The sequence below is a fragment of the Nyctereutes procyonoides genome, unplaced genomic scaffold, assembly GCF_905146905.1.
Source record: "Nyctereutes procyonoides isolate TBG_1078 unplaced genomic scaffold, NYPRO_anot_genome, whole genome shotgun sequence".
NCBI classification, from domain to species: domain Eukaryota; kingdom Metazoa; phylum Chordata; class Mammalia; order Carnivora; family Canidae; genus Nyctereutes; species Nyctereutes procyonoides.
The window spans coordinates 50108163-50126820 of NW_026575020.1; positions in this window are offsets into that span (position 1 = coordinate 50108163).

Consider the following 18658-nt stretch of genomic DNA (forward strand, 5'->3'; position numbering starts at 1 on the left):
GGTAGATGAGATTTATCAACAGTTGTCCCATATTGTCCAAAGTGCTTGGTTTCTCCCAGAAGCACTTTGTAGCAACATACTTTTTCTTCTCTTACCAATCACAATTTCTAAACAATTTATTGACATTAAGTGGTATGCGATCAAAGAGCGCAATATGTTGCATCTTCCATGCAGTCTTATATTTTAGGAAAAGGAATTTATTTATTTATTTATTTATTTATTTATTATTTATTTAGAAAAGGAATTTAAATACAAACATCAACTTCATTCAGTTTTGTAATCTTAACTTCAGAACTTATCAGCATTTAATAACTTCTAAATCTGGCACCTGTTCCAACTTTTGGCAAAGATTTTATAAATGGGATACATGGTTAAGGCCATTCACACAGTAGGTAATATTGCTTACCTCTATTAGAAGTGTGAAAAATCCAATTAACGTGTAGAAAGGTATTGAAATCATGCATAAAATTAAACTGAGTTCTTCAAATTCAACTGATGACAGGATGATGAGTAAAAATATTGAGATCTAAAAAAAAATAGCCAAAGGTATTATAATTTTCTCAGTCATACATGATATTTTAGGCTATTTTCTATGAATGATGACCTGTTTTCCTGGAAGATATTCTCATTTTGAATTTTCACCTTATGTGTAGCAGTATTGTTAGGATTTCCTCTTTAGGAAGCATGAAAATATCATTACGATTGAACACAGGATTATAATAAAGTCTGACATACATATCTAAAAGATTTTACACTATCTGATATGGATGGAGAGCAACAATAAAAGGAGGGGATGTAACATTATTTTCTTTATCACCCCAAATTCTCACATGCTGGGCAGCCCGGGTGGCTCAGTGGTTTAGTGCTGCCTTCAGCCCAGGGCGTGATCCTAGAGACCCAGGACTGAGTCCCACCATCAGGCTTCCTGCATGGATCCTGCTTCTCTCTCGGCCTGTGTCTCTGCCTCTCTCTCTCTCTCTCATGAATAAATAAATTAATTAATTTAGAAAAAATCTCATATGCTTTCAGCACCAGGATATAATTAGGAATTAACCGATGACATGACTTAGGAACTTAAAAGATAAAAGACAAAATAAATATTGAGATGAGTATTTATTGCCATATTTAAGCAATAGGACAAATACAAGAATTATCCATTTTGATGCTAAGGCAGGCATATTGAAGAGTTTAAAATATCCTCAAGGGGAGGGGCCCCTGGGTGGTTCAGTGGTTGAACATCTGCTCAGGCCAGGATCCTACGGATCCTGGGATTGAGTCCCACATCAGGCCCCCCGCAGGGAGAGACACAGAGCCTCTGTGTGTGTGTGTCTCTCATGAATGAATAAATAAAATCTTAAAATAAAAATAAAATTAAAAAATAAAATATCCTCAGAGGGATGAATAAGTCACAGGGATAAAAGGCACAGCATAAGAAATATAGTCAATAATACTGTGATAGCATTGTATGGTGACAGAGAGTAGCTACACTTGTGGTAAGCAGAGTATAATGTATAAACTCGTGGAATCACTATGTTTTATACCTGAAACTAATGTAACATTGTGTTAACGATGCTAAAAAAAAAATCCTCAGAGAAAAATAATGACTGACAGCACTGTATGTAGTGACCCATGTTCCCACTCAGACTACTTTGGTAGTTTCCTAAGCAGACTCCCTGGCTCCAGTTCTCCTTCCATTACAAATCCAGGGGACATTCTAAAAAATGGTTTGATTTGGTTTGAATAAGAATCACTTTCTTTCACATATTTCATTGTATGTAAGTCATCTGATTGCAGAGACTGTTTTGTTCGAGCAAAGCGTCTGACACGTAACAGTAAAATGTGATCAATATCAATGAATGAATTGGGAAGGCAAAGAATAAAGACAATTTCTACTTTTTATGTTTTTTGTTCATCCAACAGTCAAAAAAGATACATATTAAGTATGTATTAAGTGTCCAATCTATGCAAAACTCTTTAAGTGGGATTGCAGTTACTGTAGTTGTAAGAAAAGGAGAGAAAGAGGATAGAAACTCCTTTCAAGTAACTATTGAGAATTTACTGTTTACCAAGTACCTTGATGAACTATTTACACTGTTATATTTAATGTGCTTTGAAAAACTCAATCCTAACCCTTTAAAGTACTATTGCTTTTCCATATATTTTCTGATAACTGAAGTAACTTCTGGCTATTATGTGCTAGATCAAGGATTCAAACGTGGGGTTATCTGACTTCAGAGCCCATATACAACCACTACACTTTTATAAGCACATATCATGTGAGTTGACTGCCCATCTGTCAAGTCCATGTACAATATGTTGGGTGGGTGTCCAGATACACATGAAACAGATGATAGATTAAAAAGCATATAGGCAAAATAAATAAATAAATAAATAAATAAATAAATAAATAAATAAATAAATAAATAAAAAAGCATATAGGCAATGCTTCCTCCACAAGCACAAGAAACATTTTCTGAAAGAAAAAGCAATATAGACTGAAGTAATGTTAGGGTTCATTCATTTATTTTATAACCTGGTATCAGATTCTCCTTGAAGATTTACTGCCCATACTATCTCTAATGATTAAAGGTTTTGCTTTAGCAAAATATATAGTGATATATCTTAAGTTAGAAAACGGATGTTAAACATTCTAATTTTATAAATGCAATAAAGTAATTTATTTTTGACCACTCTACTCCCTTCCTCCTATTTATTTTCTTTTCACTATTTACTTCACAAATTACCTCATTTGTTTTGTCCCAAACATCAGGAAAAAAAAAAAAAGGATCTTCCATGAACTCTTCCCCCTGGCAAACAATAGCAACAACAGTACATTTTAGGAAGTTGTAAAACACTTCCTGTTTCTACTTCTCCCTTCTATATTTACTCTTCCATCTGCTATAAACTAGATTCTACATTTCACTGCTTTACAAAACTGTAGTCTTACAAGCTAGCTATGAACTTCTGTATGTAGAAACATGGAGAAGTAGATATCATAAAAAGACCTTACCCACACCACTTAAAATAAATGTCTTTTAAATACACTGCTGGTCTCAGAAAAACAGTGAGGGACTTCTTTAAGAGCAAAATAAAGTCTGAAACCTGACTTGGACTATTAAGTAAATACTAAATCTGATTGACCTGAGAACAAATGCCTATTCCAGTTCAGGGATGGAGAGGCAAAGACTTAGGCCCTCCTTATGGTCCTTCCCCCAAATATCTTCAATAGAATAGATTAAAAAGAAACCCCCTTTATGAGTATTTCTTGCAAATCCCACATCAAGGGATATTACTCTAGGACAGCTTATGCAATTCTATGTGGTTTCTACACTGAACTTCTTGCGAAAGTAATTGAAATTCTTTTAAGATGAGAGCATCCCCAATTTGAGATCTTGAGAGTTCCATACTTAAAAGTCAACTTAATATGTGCTCCTAGTTAAATAAAAAAAAAATGTTTTTAGAAAAGCCGAACACAAAACAACCAGCCACAATACAACATATTAAAACTACCTATAGACTATTAGAATTGTCAAATAATAAGTACAAATATTATTTTCAAATAAACGTAAAAGGAAATCAAACTTGGAATAAAGAACATGAGAAAGTAACAAAAGACCATGAGGAATAATTGGACTGTTTGAAATAGAACCAAATGGAGTTTTAGAAAACAAAGTTGAAATTTTTGAAAGTCAAAGATCAAAGATAACTTAATGAATAAGAATACAAGGGAATTGAATAAGAAATAAGGGAATTGGATGGAAAGTCTGAAGCATTTCTCAGAGTACAGCAAGGACAAGAACATGGAAATTTTGAAGAAAATGCTAAGAGATGTGTAAAGTAGGCTGAGGATAAGATTACTATCTCTTTGAGTCCAGGGAGCAAAGAATAAATATTTCATTCTTACTGTAGTAAAGAGAGAGAATATTTAAAGAGATACTGGCTAGAGAATTTCCCTGAACTGATAAAAGAATTCACAGATTCAGGCAGTACAACTCATTTAAAGAAAGATAAAAAAAAAAAGAAAGATAAATAAAAAGAAATCCACACCTAGAAATGCTTTAATAAACTTAAAGATCTAAAGTCAAAAGACCTTAAAAGCAGTCAAAGAGGAGTCTTCTACAAAGGTGTAGCAAAAGAACTGACAGCAGGGTGGAGGGTTTAGGGTAAAGAGATCCAACATCTTGCTTCTTTGGGGCTTTTATATAGTCACAGTGGCTGGTCTTTCTGGATAATATCCAAAGGCTGGATTTAGTGTGGACGGGAATGTTACAAATACAACCTGTTAGAGAGTTCAATATGCCCGTAGAAATCCTAAAGGCTATTAAATTGCTTCTGAGTCTCTAAGTGTCCTCCCTGCAATACCTAATCATATCATTCCTTGGGTCGATTTTATAAATGGTGGTGCTACATTTTCTCTTTACCCTAAACCTTCCACACTGTCCACATGATCTACAGGAGGGAAATCTAGAAGAAAATAGAAGAATAAAAGGATAGACCTTGCTCCCTCTCTCCCTACTGGTCCCCAAACTAAGGGCATGCCTGAAACAGGGTTGGAGACAAATCTATACACTGCTTATGAGATTAAAGTTATGATTTGGACTTGGCAGGCCTTTTTAGTTCTTAAGGTAAATCTTAACTATTTTAATATCTGAAATGATCAGAAAGCTATGGTATCTTCTCAATATGCCAGCAAGGCATAAGAAAGAGAATACAACAGAGATTGCCTAAAGTAATAAATGTATTTATTTATTAAACAAACTTTTTCATGTTTATTTGTTTGGTTATGTTATTAGCCAATATGGTCACCTATCACATTTTTTTAAAATCAGTAGAATTATTCAGAAGGAAGCCTACACTGAATAGAGAGGATTCAGTTCAGGTATGATTCTTTTAAGTTTTTCCCACTCTGTAAAATGAGGGAACTGTCCCAAGTGATCTAATCTTTCAGGTGAGCCAGGCCAGGATTTCTACAATTATTCTGCTTCTCTTCAAAGAAGCAGAGATATAAAAGAAAAAACCTCAAAAAACAGAAGGCAAATAGGAGAAAGAAAATGAACGATACTGAAATCACAAACATGGTCCAACAATAATGGAAAGACTAAAGAAGTAATTCCATTCTCTTGTAAGTAAAAGAAGTATTTATACTTAACTCTGCATTTTTAAAAGTAAACTTTTTTTAAAAAGATTGTATTTTATTTATTCATGAGAGACACACACACAGAGAGAGAGAGAGGCAGAGACACAGGCAGAGGGAGAAGCAGGTTCCATGCAGGGAGCCCAACATGGGACCTGATCCTGGGTTTCCAGGATCACACTCTGGGATGAAGGTGGCACTAAGCCGCTGAGCCACCAGGGCTGCCCAAGGGTAAGCTTTAAGAAAATTTAATATAAATGTGCATATGCATAGAAACTTACAGTAAGAAAGCCAAGAGACCAAAAGCCATTATTCTTTCTCCTATTGTGAAAGATGAATAAAATCACATATGAGGAGAATATAAAAGAAGTGGCACAACCAACTATGCAAACCACCTGCAAACAATAGGGCCAATAGTAAGATGACAGCTGGCCAGCCACGTGTAGGACAGGGAACAGGGAGATAATTAGATCATAAGACTGTGCAAGGTGATTTTCTTATATATGCCTTCTGTTAATGATACAGGGTTAATGAAAGTGGATGTTCGTTTTGATTCTATTATTATATTGGGCCCAGTGAAAAAAAATTATCACTTACATGAGCAAACATGAGTCCCAGTGAAAATCTGAGTTCCAAAACCATGAGGCAGTTAATTAAATGTATTGCAAGAAGAATCAAACAGTATAATGGAAGGTCCACCAGAGCCTGTCCAAGCCTGTATGCTGAAAGACACAGGCCTGAAATCCGTAACTGAAACTGAGTTTCTGCTGATAAGGAAACAGCAGTGACACTGAAGGGTTTGAAATGTTAGCTAGAAAAGGTATTTCGTTTATGCAAAAATATTAATTTTTGATAAATTTTAGAAATAGCGTGTGGTAGTGGCAAGTGTTCTTTTTTTTTTTTTTTTGTCTATATCATTATTTATGGTGAATCCGCACTTCAGTTACTTTCAAACCCAAATGTAGGTAAACAGGCCTCAGGACAACTAGGATGCTACTGGAAAAGCACATTCTCCTAAGTATCTGACACCCAGTGTGGGAATGTATAGTCATTGGCTCAACAGGAAAGGTCTGACTTATTTGTCAAGTTGATTTACCCTTTGATGTGGATAAATAAAAATAATTATCACATACATTTTTTAAATGCCAATTTACAAAAACATAGTTAAAAGTTTGGAAACACAGTACATCTTATATTTGATGCACCATTTAAAAACACAAATTCCCTTCAGAATTGTGAAATAACAACAGGATGTCAAAAAAAATAGCACATTTTCACCTCTACAGTTGATTTAGTATGATTCCCTTTAAAGGTGAGGCAAGTTCATTGTGTTGAATAGTGAACTTTCTGATCCTTTTGACATCATGATTAACCATTTAATAGAACCTATAATGAGATTAGAGCAACGACATAACTTATGTGGAAACACATTTTTCTTGAAGAGCCATCCTGAGTGCATAAAACAATCAAATTCTAACTACTAAATTTGGATAAAATAATCTTTTTCTCCTCTCTTTCCCCTCCCCTCCCCTCCCCTCCCTTCCCCCTCTTACTTTGCAATCGCTGATGCTGCTCATGCCAGTGTAAGGAGAAATGTGGTTTGCAAGGACCAACAGAAATAAGGGCCCATTAATGTCTTAATGTCCAGCATTAAGACATTCTGAAAGTTCACAGCACATCTGTAAGCTATCGAAATTGTTACATATCATACAATCAAACACGGTTATATTTTTGAGAAATAGTGAAAAGTTCAGAATGGAGCAAATACCTAATTTAAGAAGCAAAGAAAGAGAGAAGTAATCATATTTTATTATCCCTAATAGCAGGTCCTATTTCCAGGAACTGCGTGATATCAAAAGAAATTCAAAAAATCTGAATTTTATAGGCATATATTGAAAGAACATGAATTTGCATCTAGTAATTGTTAAATGAAGACACATACTCTTTGCAGCTGTACTGATACTCTCTGAAGCTGCCATTTGTTTCAGTTCCCTATTCCTCAGTAGATGAATTCTAGATAACAGCCTCTAAAATTCTAATAGTAACTGTCTTGAAGCTGCTCTTATGGTTTTGTCCCTACCTACAAGATATAATTAGAGGAGAGCAAATCTTTCCTGCATTAAATAATTTCTTGAATTCTAGAAGTCTTTAAATTAATTTTTATGGCATGAGAGGGTCTTACTATAAATCTAAGTTGTTTTCCAGAAACAGTAATTTCTTACTGTTGTAACAATAGACTAAACAAACAAACAAACAAAACAGGAGTACAGAAATTGCCTTTCTCATATGCAAAAAAACTAGAGGTGCCATTATATTAATTTTTTGTGGTAAAAATTTCATTCTCTACAACCACTATGCATGTACTTGCAAATATCCACCCAATTTCCACAATTTGTCCCTTTTTTGTCTACCATAATTAAACACATCTGTTAGGAATTATTTGAAGGCTAAGTAAGGAAGGTTATTAAAATTGTATATGATCAAAAATTGCAATGTATTCCACAAGAGAAAAAACACAAAAAAGCAAGACCTAAAAGGACACTTCAGAATTTTAAATGATAGAGAAAACACTACAGAACTGTTAAATAATCACAATTTTCGAGTTGGGGCCATACATTCTCATAAATTTCACACACACTCTCCACAATTGCTTTAGTCAATGTATATCACAAACTCAACATTCCCCCCAGGAAGATATCATAGAAGATTAAGGATTTGCATTTGAGGCTTTGCTGGTGCTCTAGATTGCTAAGCAAATCCATTCATTCACTGATTTCTGCAAATATGTATTGGGCACCTCAGTTAAGTGTGAAGAACTATTTAAGACAGTGAACCATTTTTGCACAATAGAATAAACTGATGGGATTACAGGAAAAAAAAAAGAAAAGACAGTGAACCAGACAAAGTCCAAATTATGACTCTTCAACAGGCCTATTATTTTTTCTTTATCATTTAAAAATTTTTAAATAATAATAATAATATAAATAAATAAATATTAAAAATAATAAAAATTTTCAGTGTCTTTTTGGATTTTGGCTCTTTTAATGTTCTATGTCTTGCAGAGCTGGGTATACTTTCTGATTAGACAAGATTTCAGACTAGAAAGATGAGGCCAGTGATAAAACAACTCTGTAGGGTGGTACCAGGTGCTAATAAATGGAAAAATAGATCAGCATAAAGGATAGAAAATGTAATTACTTTTAATTTACTAAAGCAAAAAATTTTATTATATATTTAATTTTTTCCATTAAAAGTTTGAGATTAAATATAAAGCTTGAAAAGTTCCTGATCTTTCACAATAAGTAATAGCAAACATGGATTGAATGCCAGCTCTCCCTGTTACAAGCATGTAAGATCCACAGACTGGAACTTTTGTCTATTCTGTTCATGCTGTATCCCCAACCCTGAGAGTACCAGACAGACACTCAAGAAGTATTTGTAGAATGAATGAAAAATGTATATGTCAACCCCTGTTTTGGTACTTAGGAAACTGGTTTAATCCTCACAATAATAAAATAATGTAGGTACTATTATATTCCCCATTCTATAGATGACAACAGTGAAGCAAGGAATGGCTAAGAAACTTGCTAATAAATATCATAAACAGGGATTCAAACTCAGGTGGTATGCTATCGAGTTCTTGCCCTTTATCCCTCACTAAATTGTCTCTTATATAAGTCAATACCGTACTTACAAAAGGCAATGTGCTTCACTCTGTTTTAATAAGCCCTATAAAACTAAAAATTTCATGAAGGGCATTGCTAACAATCGCCATAAAAACAGGAAAACAAGTCATTCTCTTGGTACATGCAATTGAAAATCAGTAATCCTTTAAAAACACACACACAAATATAAGTTGTAAATTCTTAAAGTAAATATACTTATTGTATAATTTATAAGTTACCAGGGTGGAATTAGGGTGAAAGGAGGCTCTTAATTTTTCTTTGACACATTAGCCTTTTTGAATTGTTGAATTGTTATAAGAATGCATTATTTTGGTAATCCAAATGACTTATTCTATAATTGAAATAAATGAACATTCACTAACATGGAAATATGTCAGAAATTTAGATCTTATGTAACAGAGAATTCAGAATACAATTCCAATTCAGAAAAATATATTTTCAAATATACGACAGTTCTATAAATAGTGAGTTTGTGATTTTATAAAGGAAAAGAGTGTAGAAGACACTTACCAAATGATTAAGTCAGAAATATAATATGGAAAAATTAAAAAATGAAATTAGAGGAGCGCCTGAGTGGCTTAGTTGGTTAAGTGACTGCCTTCCTCTCAGGTCATGATCTCAGGGTCCTGGAATCACCACACCTCCAGCCCCAAACAGCAGGCTCTCTGGTCTGGAGTCTGCTTCTCCCTTTCCCTTTGCCCCTCCCCACCCTGCTCTCTCTTGCTCTCTCTCTCTCTCTCATTCTCTCTCAAATAAATAAATGAAATTAGAGAATTTTACCTTCTATATTACATATTCTAGTAATGTTTGAATTTCTCTATTAAACATGCATAGCTTTTTTCTGCTTTATCGAGGTATAATTGACAAAATTTTAAGATACTTAAAACGTACATCATAATGATTTGACATACATATATATTGTGAAGAGATTTCTCCCATCTAGTTAACGTCTCCATCACCTCACATGTGTGCATACATATATATAGGAAAACTTTTAAGTTCTACTCAACAAATTTCAATTATACCATACAGTGTTAGCAACTAGACTCTCCATATTATATATTAGGTCTTCAGATCTTATTCATCTTACAGTTGAAGGCTCATACCCTTTTACCAGTCTAATCCTATTTCCACCTACCTCCCTAGCAATCACTTTTCTACTCCCTGTTTCTAGGGGTTTGATCTTTTTTTTTTCTCTACTTATAAGTGATAAGCCTTTTTCTGTCTGATTTACTTAACTCAGCAAAATCAAGATCTATCCATGTTGTTGCAAAACATGAATTGCTTTTACAACAAGTAAAATCACTAATAAAAGATGAACCCTTTAAGAAAAAACGTGCTCTTTAAAGCATTAAAATTTCATACCTTACTCAAAAAGGACTCAAGTTATACCGATATAGAACAGCTGGGTTGCTTTTCTATCGATCTAAAGTATTAGAAGGTGGTAAAACCCCATTCATGATAAAACAGTACATGGATGCAAATATACCTTCTGGTCCCCAGATGCTATGATGGGTCCATTGTAGGAAGGATCATCTGAGCCATTTCTATTTCTAAAGTCATCTACTTCTTAGACATTTTTCTTTTTTTAAAAAAGGTTTTATTCATTTATTCATGATAGACATAGAGAGAGAGAGAGAGAGGCAGAGACACAGGCAGAGGGAGAAGCAAGCTCCATGCAGGGAGCCCGACATGGGACTCAATCCCGGAACTCCAGGATCACGCCCTGGGTCAAAGGCAGGTGCTAAACCGCTGAGCCACCCAGGGATCCCCGCAAAGGAAAAAGTTTAAAAGAGGGGGAAATTAAATTGAGAAATAAATAAATGAATAAATTCATTTTATTCATAGAAATTATAGCATTTAAAAAATATGTCAAAGAGTGAATGAATTTCTGATACTCCTGTTTTACTGCTATTGTCCTAGTTCAGTGACATTTTCTCTATCCACCCCCACCCAGAAACAAAAACCACCCTCATCTCCTCCCTTTCTCACTTCCTCCATCTAATATATAATTAACCACCAAGTCAGATTGTTTCTACCTCCTAAGTATCTCCTGAGTCTGTCCTCCCCTCTATATTACACTGGTCCTCAATTTTGCCCCCCTCCTCTCTAACATAGATTATTATGATGTCCACCTGCTTTGAGTCCATCCTCCACACAGCTGTCAGAGTGATCTTCCTAAAACACAAATCTCATCAGTGAAAGGTCCTACATAGGTTATATCAATCTGTCTCTATTTCCTGCACCAATGGTTCTAAGGTTCTTAGATTACTTGGATGGATAGTATTTTTAATATAAATATACTGTGCTCATTAAGGACAATTAAAAACCTCCTATCTTGCTAGGATCACCATTGCAAGAAAGAAAAAAATTTTCACCACAAAAATATAGATACTTAAAGGCTATAATCCCACGATATGAAAAACAATTTCCAATGAAAGAATTAAGGTACATAAATAAGTTTCACAATATTTTTCTCATTTTAACAAAAACAAGAGAAAAAAAAAAACATAGTCAGGGTCACCACCAATACCAGAACTTCCCTAGAGGATAGAATCCCAAAGTCTGCATGTAATCCATGGAGTTAGCAAGAGCAGGCACCTACAGAGAGACTTAAATGGAAGTGAACTTCAGCATCACTGGAATCGTTACATGCTGTATTCCCCAGCTATGTACAGATGTGTATTTGGAAAACAAAAATCTCCCTTTGTAATTTTTTGTTGGTTGGTTATTAATTCCTACACTAGAACCACATCTGGCATGCAAACTATGCAATAACTTTACCTAACTTTTCATTTCTCCTACACAACAGCTGTTTCCCTTCGCTGGGCACACATGCTCTTCCTTTTGACTATACAATTCTTTGTGCACTCTTGTGCAGGCAAAGTTTATTATCCTTTATATGCATTTGAAGTTCTTTCCTCCCACATAACCCTAGGACTTATCCTATCATTAGAATCTTGTGGATCCCCTCCTCTCACACTTGCTGTGCTTCATTTAATTCCTGATTTACGTGTTTCCAATGCTAACTATGAAAGCCTTGAAGAAACAGACTGTTGACCCATATAAACTTAATAAGGAGTTCTGTGTTAAACAGATACATAGACAAAATCTGATATCTGATTAGTATCAACTTTATGGGAAATTTTGGCTCAGAGAAAGAATTATGAATGTAAAAACATTTAAATATAATTTACTCTAAAAATGTGGGTTTGAAAGATGTTTATAAAAATTTGACTTAAGAATACATATTGTACCCAAGTAAGGGGAAGTGAGATTGAACCAAATTTGTGGGGAAAAGAAAAAAAAAAGACAGGAAAAAAGGGAGGGGTAGATAAAGAGGAGGGGGAAGAGGAGAAGAAGGAAAAGAAGAAATAGATTTTTTTACTTGAAGCTGAGGAGGGACATTCTTGTATTCCTTCGTCAAATATTTATTGAGAGCTTCTTATGCACCACGTGGTCTCCAGAAGGAAAAACACATGGTTTATCCTGAAGAAAGCTAAAATAGGAAAACAAATATATGCATTTATGTAATTCATCAGGAATTTATTGAGTATCTACTATGTGGCAAGCTTCTCTAGATGCTTGGAGATATCAGTGTAGTAAAACACAAGCATATCTTCCTTAGAAGGACTCACATTCTATAGGCAAAAGAGAAATAAACAACAAATATAATGAATATTGATTCAGTGGAAAAAAACCTAAAGGGGAATATTAAGTCACTATCAAAGTTTTAGTCCAAATTCTGCTAACTTTGTTCTTGGTCCAGTCATATAACCTCTCTAGACCACTGTTTTGGCATCATTAAGATGTGAGACTTGTACTAAATGCTGAACAAAATTATGCTTGGTAAAATTTTCTGATCATTGGAATACAGAGAAAGAAAAAATTGAATCTCATTTTCCCAGAAGTAAATATTACTTACTGTTTTTTTCCCATAGTGGAGGGTAGGGAGTTAGGGGAGTATTTGAAAAGTAAACTAATTATAAATGAGTAGAGAACTTAATAAGAAAAATCAGATATTTATTAAAGTACGAATTAAATTCTAGATGGAAGTATCGGAGGAAAAAATTTTTAATGTAGAAAAAACCAAAAATTTAGGAGAGGACAAATGGGTAATATGGCACAGAGTTGTGATAGGGAAAAATTAATTTTGGAGTATTAGCAACTATGCCTTCATCTACTCACAAGAGTTTTAATTTTATCTACTAGGCTCCAGGACCTGACGGGCTAAAAACAAATGGACTTGATTTATATACAAAGGGTTATAAACAATGAGTAAAAGAGAAAATAAGAAATTCTAAAAGGGAAAAAAGAGGATGAGAAAGTGGAGAAGAACCTAGCCCCGGTTTAGCTGGGGACACTTTTAAGAGTTCAGCAAAAAGGAATTTTTAAGACCTTTGCTATGTGAGTGAACAAGAGAGTAAGTGCATACAGCAGGAGATCAGATCTGGGATTTTAATTTCCATTTTGCAGGTGTAAAATGACAGTACATTTTTCCAATCATTCAGGCATTACAGTGCTGATTTTTTTAAAGATTTTATTTATCCATCATGAGAGCCGCAGAGAGAGAGGCAGAGACATAGGCAGAGGGAGAAGTAGGCTCCTCACGGGGAGCCCGATGCAGGACTCGATCCCTGGACCCTGGGATCACAACATGAGCCAAAAGCAGGCGTTCAAACGCTGAGCCACCCAGGTGTCCCTAGAGCACTGATTCTTATCTATGACCTACACCAAAGCAAGGACACATGTTAACCTGGTTTTCAGGGGTTACATATTTTATAGGCTACTTTTTGTTCCAAGAAGAAATTTTATTTAATTTTAAGAAGTTGTTTATTCACAAAAATAATTTTGCAGGCCATTTGCTAAGTGTGTAAGAAGTGAATTATTTCAAAATGATAGATTTTGAAATTTTAAAATGAAATTATATTAATGGAATGAATAAGAAGCATGGAGATAAAATCCTAAAATAATAGTGTAATGGAGACAAAGAACATGAAACAAATAAAAGTCTAAAAGAAAACCATACCTATTTTAAAAATAGAATACCTGAATTAGAAAACATTTAAAGAAAGACACCAAAATAGTAGGGTTTGAAAAGGATAGACCTATTTAGATTCTGATGCATCAGAAGGAATTATCTATGAGTATAATTTGTGGATTTTATGTGGGCAGAAAGGAATACAAGTATATTGGTTCCTGAGATGATATATGCATTCTATATAGGAATTTAACAATAATTCATTAAAAGCCCTTTGGGTTTTTTTTTTACTAATTTTATGTAATCTTATGAGTTTATTTTACTAATTTTTATGACATCATATAAAGCATTCTTGTTAGCCTTATCATCCCATAAAGAGAAAGAAAAGAAGAGGTCATTAATTAGCTGTATACTGTTTCCTTCTTCATATTCTTGAGATGCAGAACATGTTTACTAGAGCCAAATATTAGCAACAGCTACTTAATGAGCTATCTTAATGTCCATGAGTTCTATTCAAGCACTAACAAGCATCATCATATTCAAGAGCTCTTAGAGTTGTTTTCTTCTTTTCTTTTTCCCCACTTACAACACACACACACACACACACACACACACACACACGCTACCTATATAAAAGATAGAAAACCTGAAGAAATAGAAGTTATTTTTAACTAAAATGTTGTTACCAAATAATTTTGGTCAGGCCATTAAACAATGAGATGAAAATGCGGAGATTCTATTAATTTTGAAACTTCTTCCTTTCCTTTACCATCAGAAGTGCTTCTTAAATTACAAGCAAACAATAGGAAGACATTACCTTATTAGAAGCAGAATTGCTTTAAATTCAACTCATAGTGTAACCACACTATGACTTAACAGCCAAAACTCCCTCAAAATATAATATTAATACCAAATAGAAAAGAGTATCAAGTGCCGGAATGAAGAAAGCAACCATCATTATGTATGACTTTTCAGATGGATCACGGAAAATAATGCCATCAGGTAATAATCCATGTGTGAAATCTGAGATTAAAAAAAGAAAACAACAGAAGATGAACATATAAGGCTAAATTTTTTATTAAATGGTACTGCATAGACGAGACAAATATAGTTCATATTGCAATAGCTTTTTCTTCAAAAATGCACAGTGAGGTTGTTAGTAGTAGAGTTGCTTTTTACAAATAAAATTATTGTCACAGAAGTGGGAAATGCTATCTGAGAAAGTAAAACGATTGTTGAATAGAAATTTAACTGACAAATTGATTACCACATAAGTTTTAAAGAAGGGGATTTAGAGAAGTGGCCAATGAGCCAAAAATAACATATTACAGGAAGAGAAAGTCGGAGTGGGCAGTGACACTGGAGGACATATAAAAAATATTAAAATGTTTGAGATAAGATACTACAGAAATACTACAATATTAAATAAGTGTTGAAGACTTGAAGAGATTCGTTTTAAGAAAGATAATAGCTCACATTCACATAGCATGTGTCAAGAATTGCGCTAGCACTATGTGTAGAGAATAATGCAGTTAGCCCTCCCATTTACCCTCATTGAGGCGATTTCTACGGACACCTCCGTCCTGCAGAAGAAGTAAGGGAGGCTACAGAAGTCAAGTGACTTGCCCAGAGTGACCCAGCTGGCACGTAGGCAGAGCTGAGATGGATTCATGCGTTTTACTGCCTCTTTAAATGGCAGTCAGTGGGGACATAAATCAGACAGAGTGGTCAGACATAAATGGGCAATTATTTTTCTTCTTTAAACTTTCTAGGATTTTACAAATGATCTATCTGCTTTGCTTATTACTTTGATGAGAATTCATAACAGAATACAGCAGAACTTCTTAAAATGCAGGGTGACTGATCACTAAGTTTCATGGGGTTACCAAACTCTTCAATAATTTTGAAAATATAATAAATAAAATCATAGAATCACTGTGCTCTTTACATGGGCCATTCCAGCAGTGAAGGCAAAGGTCCTTAAAAGACCTAAAGTCCATCCCATAGGTGAAAGAAGTCGTCTGTACAATACAGTGAATCCCAGACATCCTCAAAATATAGTGAAGAGAAACCCAACCAAACCAGTAAGGTTTCTTTATCAGCTCACTCAGGAGGAAGCCAATGCTGCCTGAAGGAAGAAAGAAGAGTTTCAACGGGTATGCTTTTTCCTTTGAAAATCACTTTTAGGGACACCTGGGTGGCTCAGTGTTTGAGCATCTGCTTTCGGCTCAGGTCATGATCCCGGGATCCTGGGATCGAGTCCCACATCAGGCTCGCTGAGGGAGCCTGCTTCTACCTCTGCCTGTGTCTCTGCTTTTCTCTGTGTGTGTCCATGAATGAATAAATAAAATCTTTTAAAAAAAAGAATCACTTTTAGCAATATTAATTAGTTTCTCACATTGTGAAAAATTTCTCAAAACATATAGAAAACAAGATACCAAATTAATGACTATGCCACACCAATATCCGGAAGAAACATCAGTTACTCATATATCTGAGATGTGAAACAAGTTAAGAGATATGCTTTGCCAAATCACCAAAGACAGACCATATAGGACAAAGAGTGTTAATATACCACCATGAAGTCAACGATTACTACAGTTTGGATAGATGTTATGATCAGAGCCATAAAAACGGACAAGATAAATACAAAGCCAGCAACCATTAATCCCGAAGAGAGCCTCTGGTAGCAACAAGGTGTTTCTTCAGAATGTCACCCATAGGTCAATGTGTGGAGAGGCAATATGCAAAACAGGAGTACAAGTTCTGAAAGCAAACACACCAGAGTCAAATATACTATAAAACTGTCCACATGATCATGGGTAGGACTTTATCTTCCTCACCCTCATCTACGAATTGGAGTTAATTATGGTAGCTACCTCATATGATTGTTTTGAGGATTAAATAAGATACTGTGTATGAACTCTTTAGTCCAACCATTATTAAAATGCTTTTCCAGTTGTTGGATGAATTTAAAAATTCATATAATTATATATAATCTGATTGATTCTTTCAGTCTAGTGACTAAACATGAAATGGAAATATAATAATCTCACCTTTAACTTCTTTTATACTAAATTCCTTTTGGTGTAAAATTTTTCCTGGGGCTCCTGGTTGGCTCAGTCGGGTAAGCATCTGCCAAGGTCCTGGGATCGAGTCCCGTATTGGGTTCCCTGCTCAGCGGGGAAGAAGCACCTGCTTCTTGCTCTGTCTCTGCTCCTCCCCTCTGGTTTGTGCTCTCTCTCTCTCCTCTCTATCTCTCTCTCCTTCTATCAAATGAATAAATAAAATCTTTAAAAAATTTCTTAATGTTTAATTGAAATCTCTCTGATATAACTAAAGCTCATTTCATTTTTTTATCCTTGTATGGCTTTTGACATTAACTTCAGGGTATTGTTTTTAGGAATTAAAATACTACAGTGCAATGAGAAAGCACAAAACTAAAGGAAAACAATAGGTGTATCACAGGGGTCAAAGCATGGTTGTTTTTGAAAATTTGAGGAAATAGATATGTTTAAACAGAAAGATGACTCTCTTAAAAACTGATCATTTCATGAACACACTAATGAATTGGTAAGTACCCTCTAAATTTAAATACAGCTTTCAACTCAAGTGTGGAACTTTGTACAGATAATGCATTTGAAATCCTTTTACATAATCTTGTACAGTACACAGATTAAGTTGTTTTACTATAACAGGTAAATAGCATTTTCATGTATACAAACAGTAAGTTTAAATGATTATAGTTTTCCTGGTAAGGAGATTCCTCAAAAAATTGCAAATAGAACTACCAAATGATCTAGCAATTCTGAGTTTTTTTTTTTAAGATTTCATTTATTTATCTGAGAGGGAGAGGGAGCATGCAAGTGAGGAGGTGCAGAGGAAGAAGGAGAAAGATCTGAAGTGGACTCCATACTGAGCGTGAAGCCCAGTGCAGGGCTCCATCCCATGGCCACTGTGAGATCATGACCTGGCTTAACTGACTATGCCATCCAGGCAACCCTCTACTTCTGAGTATTTATCTGAAGGAAATTAAAACCCTAACTCAAAAAGATACACGCACTCCCATGTTTATTGCAGCATTATCTACAATAGCCAAGATTTGGAAGCAAATTAACTTAAGTGTCCATCAGTGGTTGAAAGAATTAAAAAAAAAAGTGATAGATATAGATATACACACAATGGCATATTTTTCAGCCACAAAAAAAGAAGGAAATCTTGCCATTTGCAATAACAAGGATGGAACTTGAGGACATTGTGCTAAGTTAAAATAGATGAGAAATATTAATAGCATATAATTTCACTTATATGTAGAATCTTAAAAATAAACAAATGAACTCATAGATACAAAGAACAAATTGGTAGTCGCCAGAGGCAGGGGTGGGGAGCAGGCAAAATGGGTAAAGGCAATCAAAAAGTACAAACAAGTTATAAAATAAATCATGGGAATGTAATATGAAGTACAGTGACTATAGTTAATAATATTGTCTATTTGGAAGTTGCTGAGAGTAGATCTTAAAAGTTCTTAACACAAGAAAAAAATTGTAAATTTGTGTGGGTAGTAGATATTAACTAGATTTATTGTGATCATTTCACAATATATACAAATATTGAATCATTATGTTTTTCACTTAATATGTATCAATTATATCCCAATAAAAAAGATCATAGTTTTCCTCTCTCATGTTGTCATTATTCAATTTGAAATTTTAAAAATCTTCTTACAAAACTAAATACCTAATAATCGTATTCAATTAATTTTTGAAGATAGGGTAAATATTTCATATATGAATGCATCTACTTCTGGGACGCCTGGCTGGCTCAGTGGCTGAGCACCTGCATTTGGCTCAGGTTGTG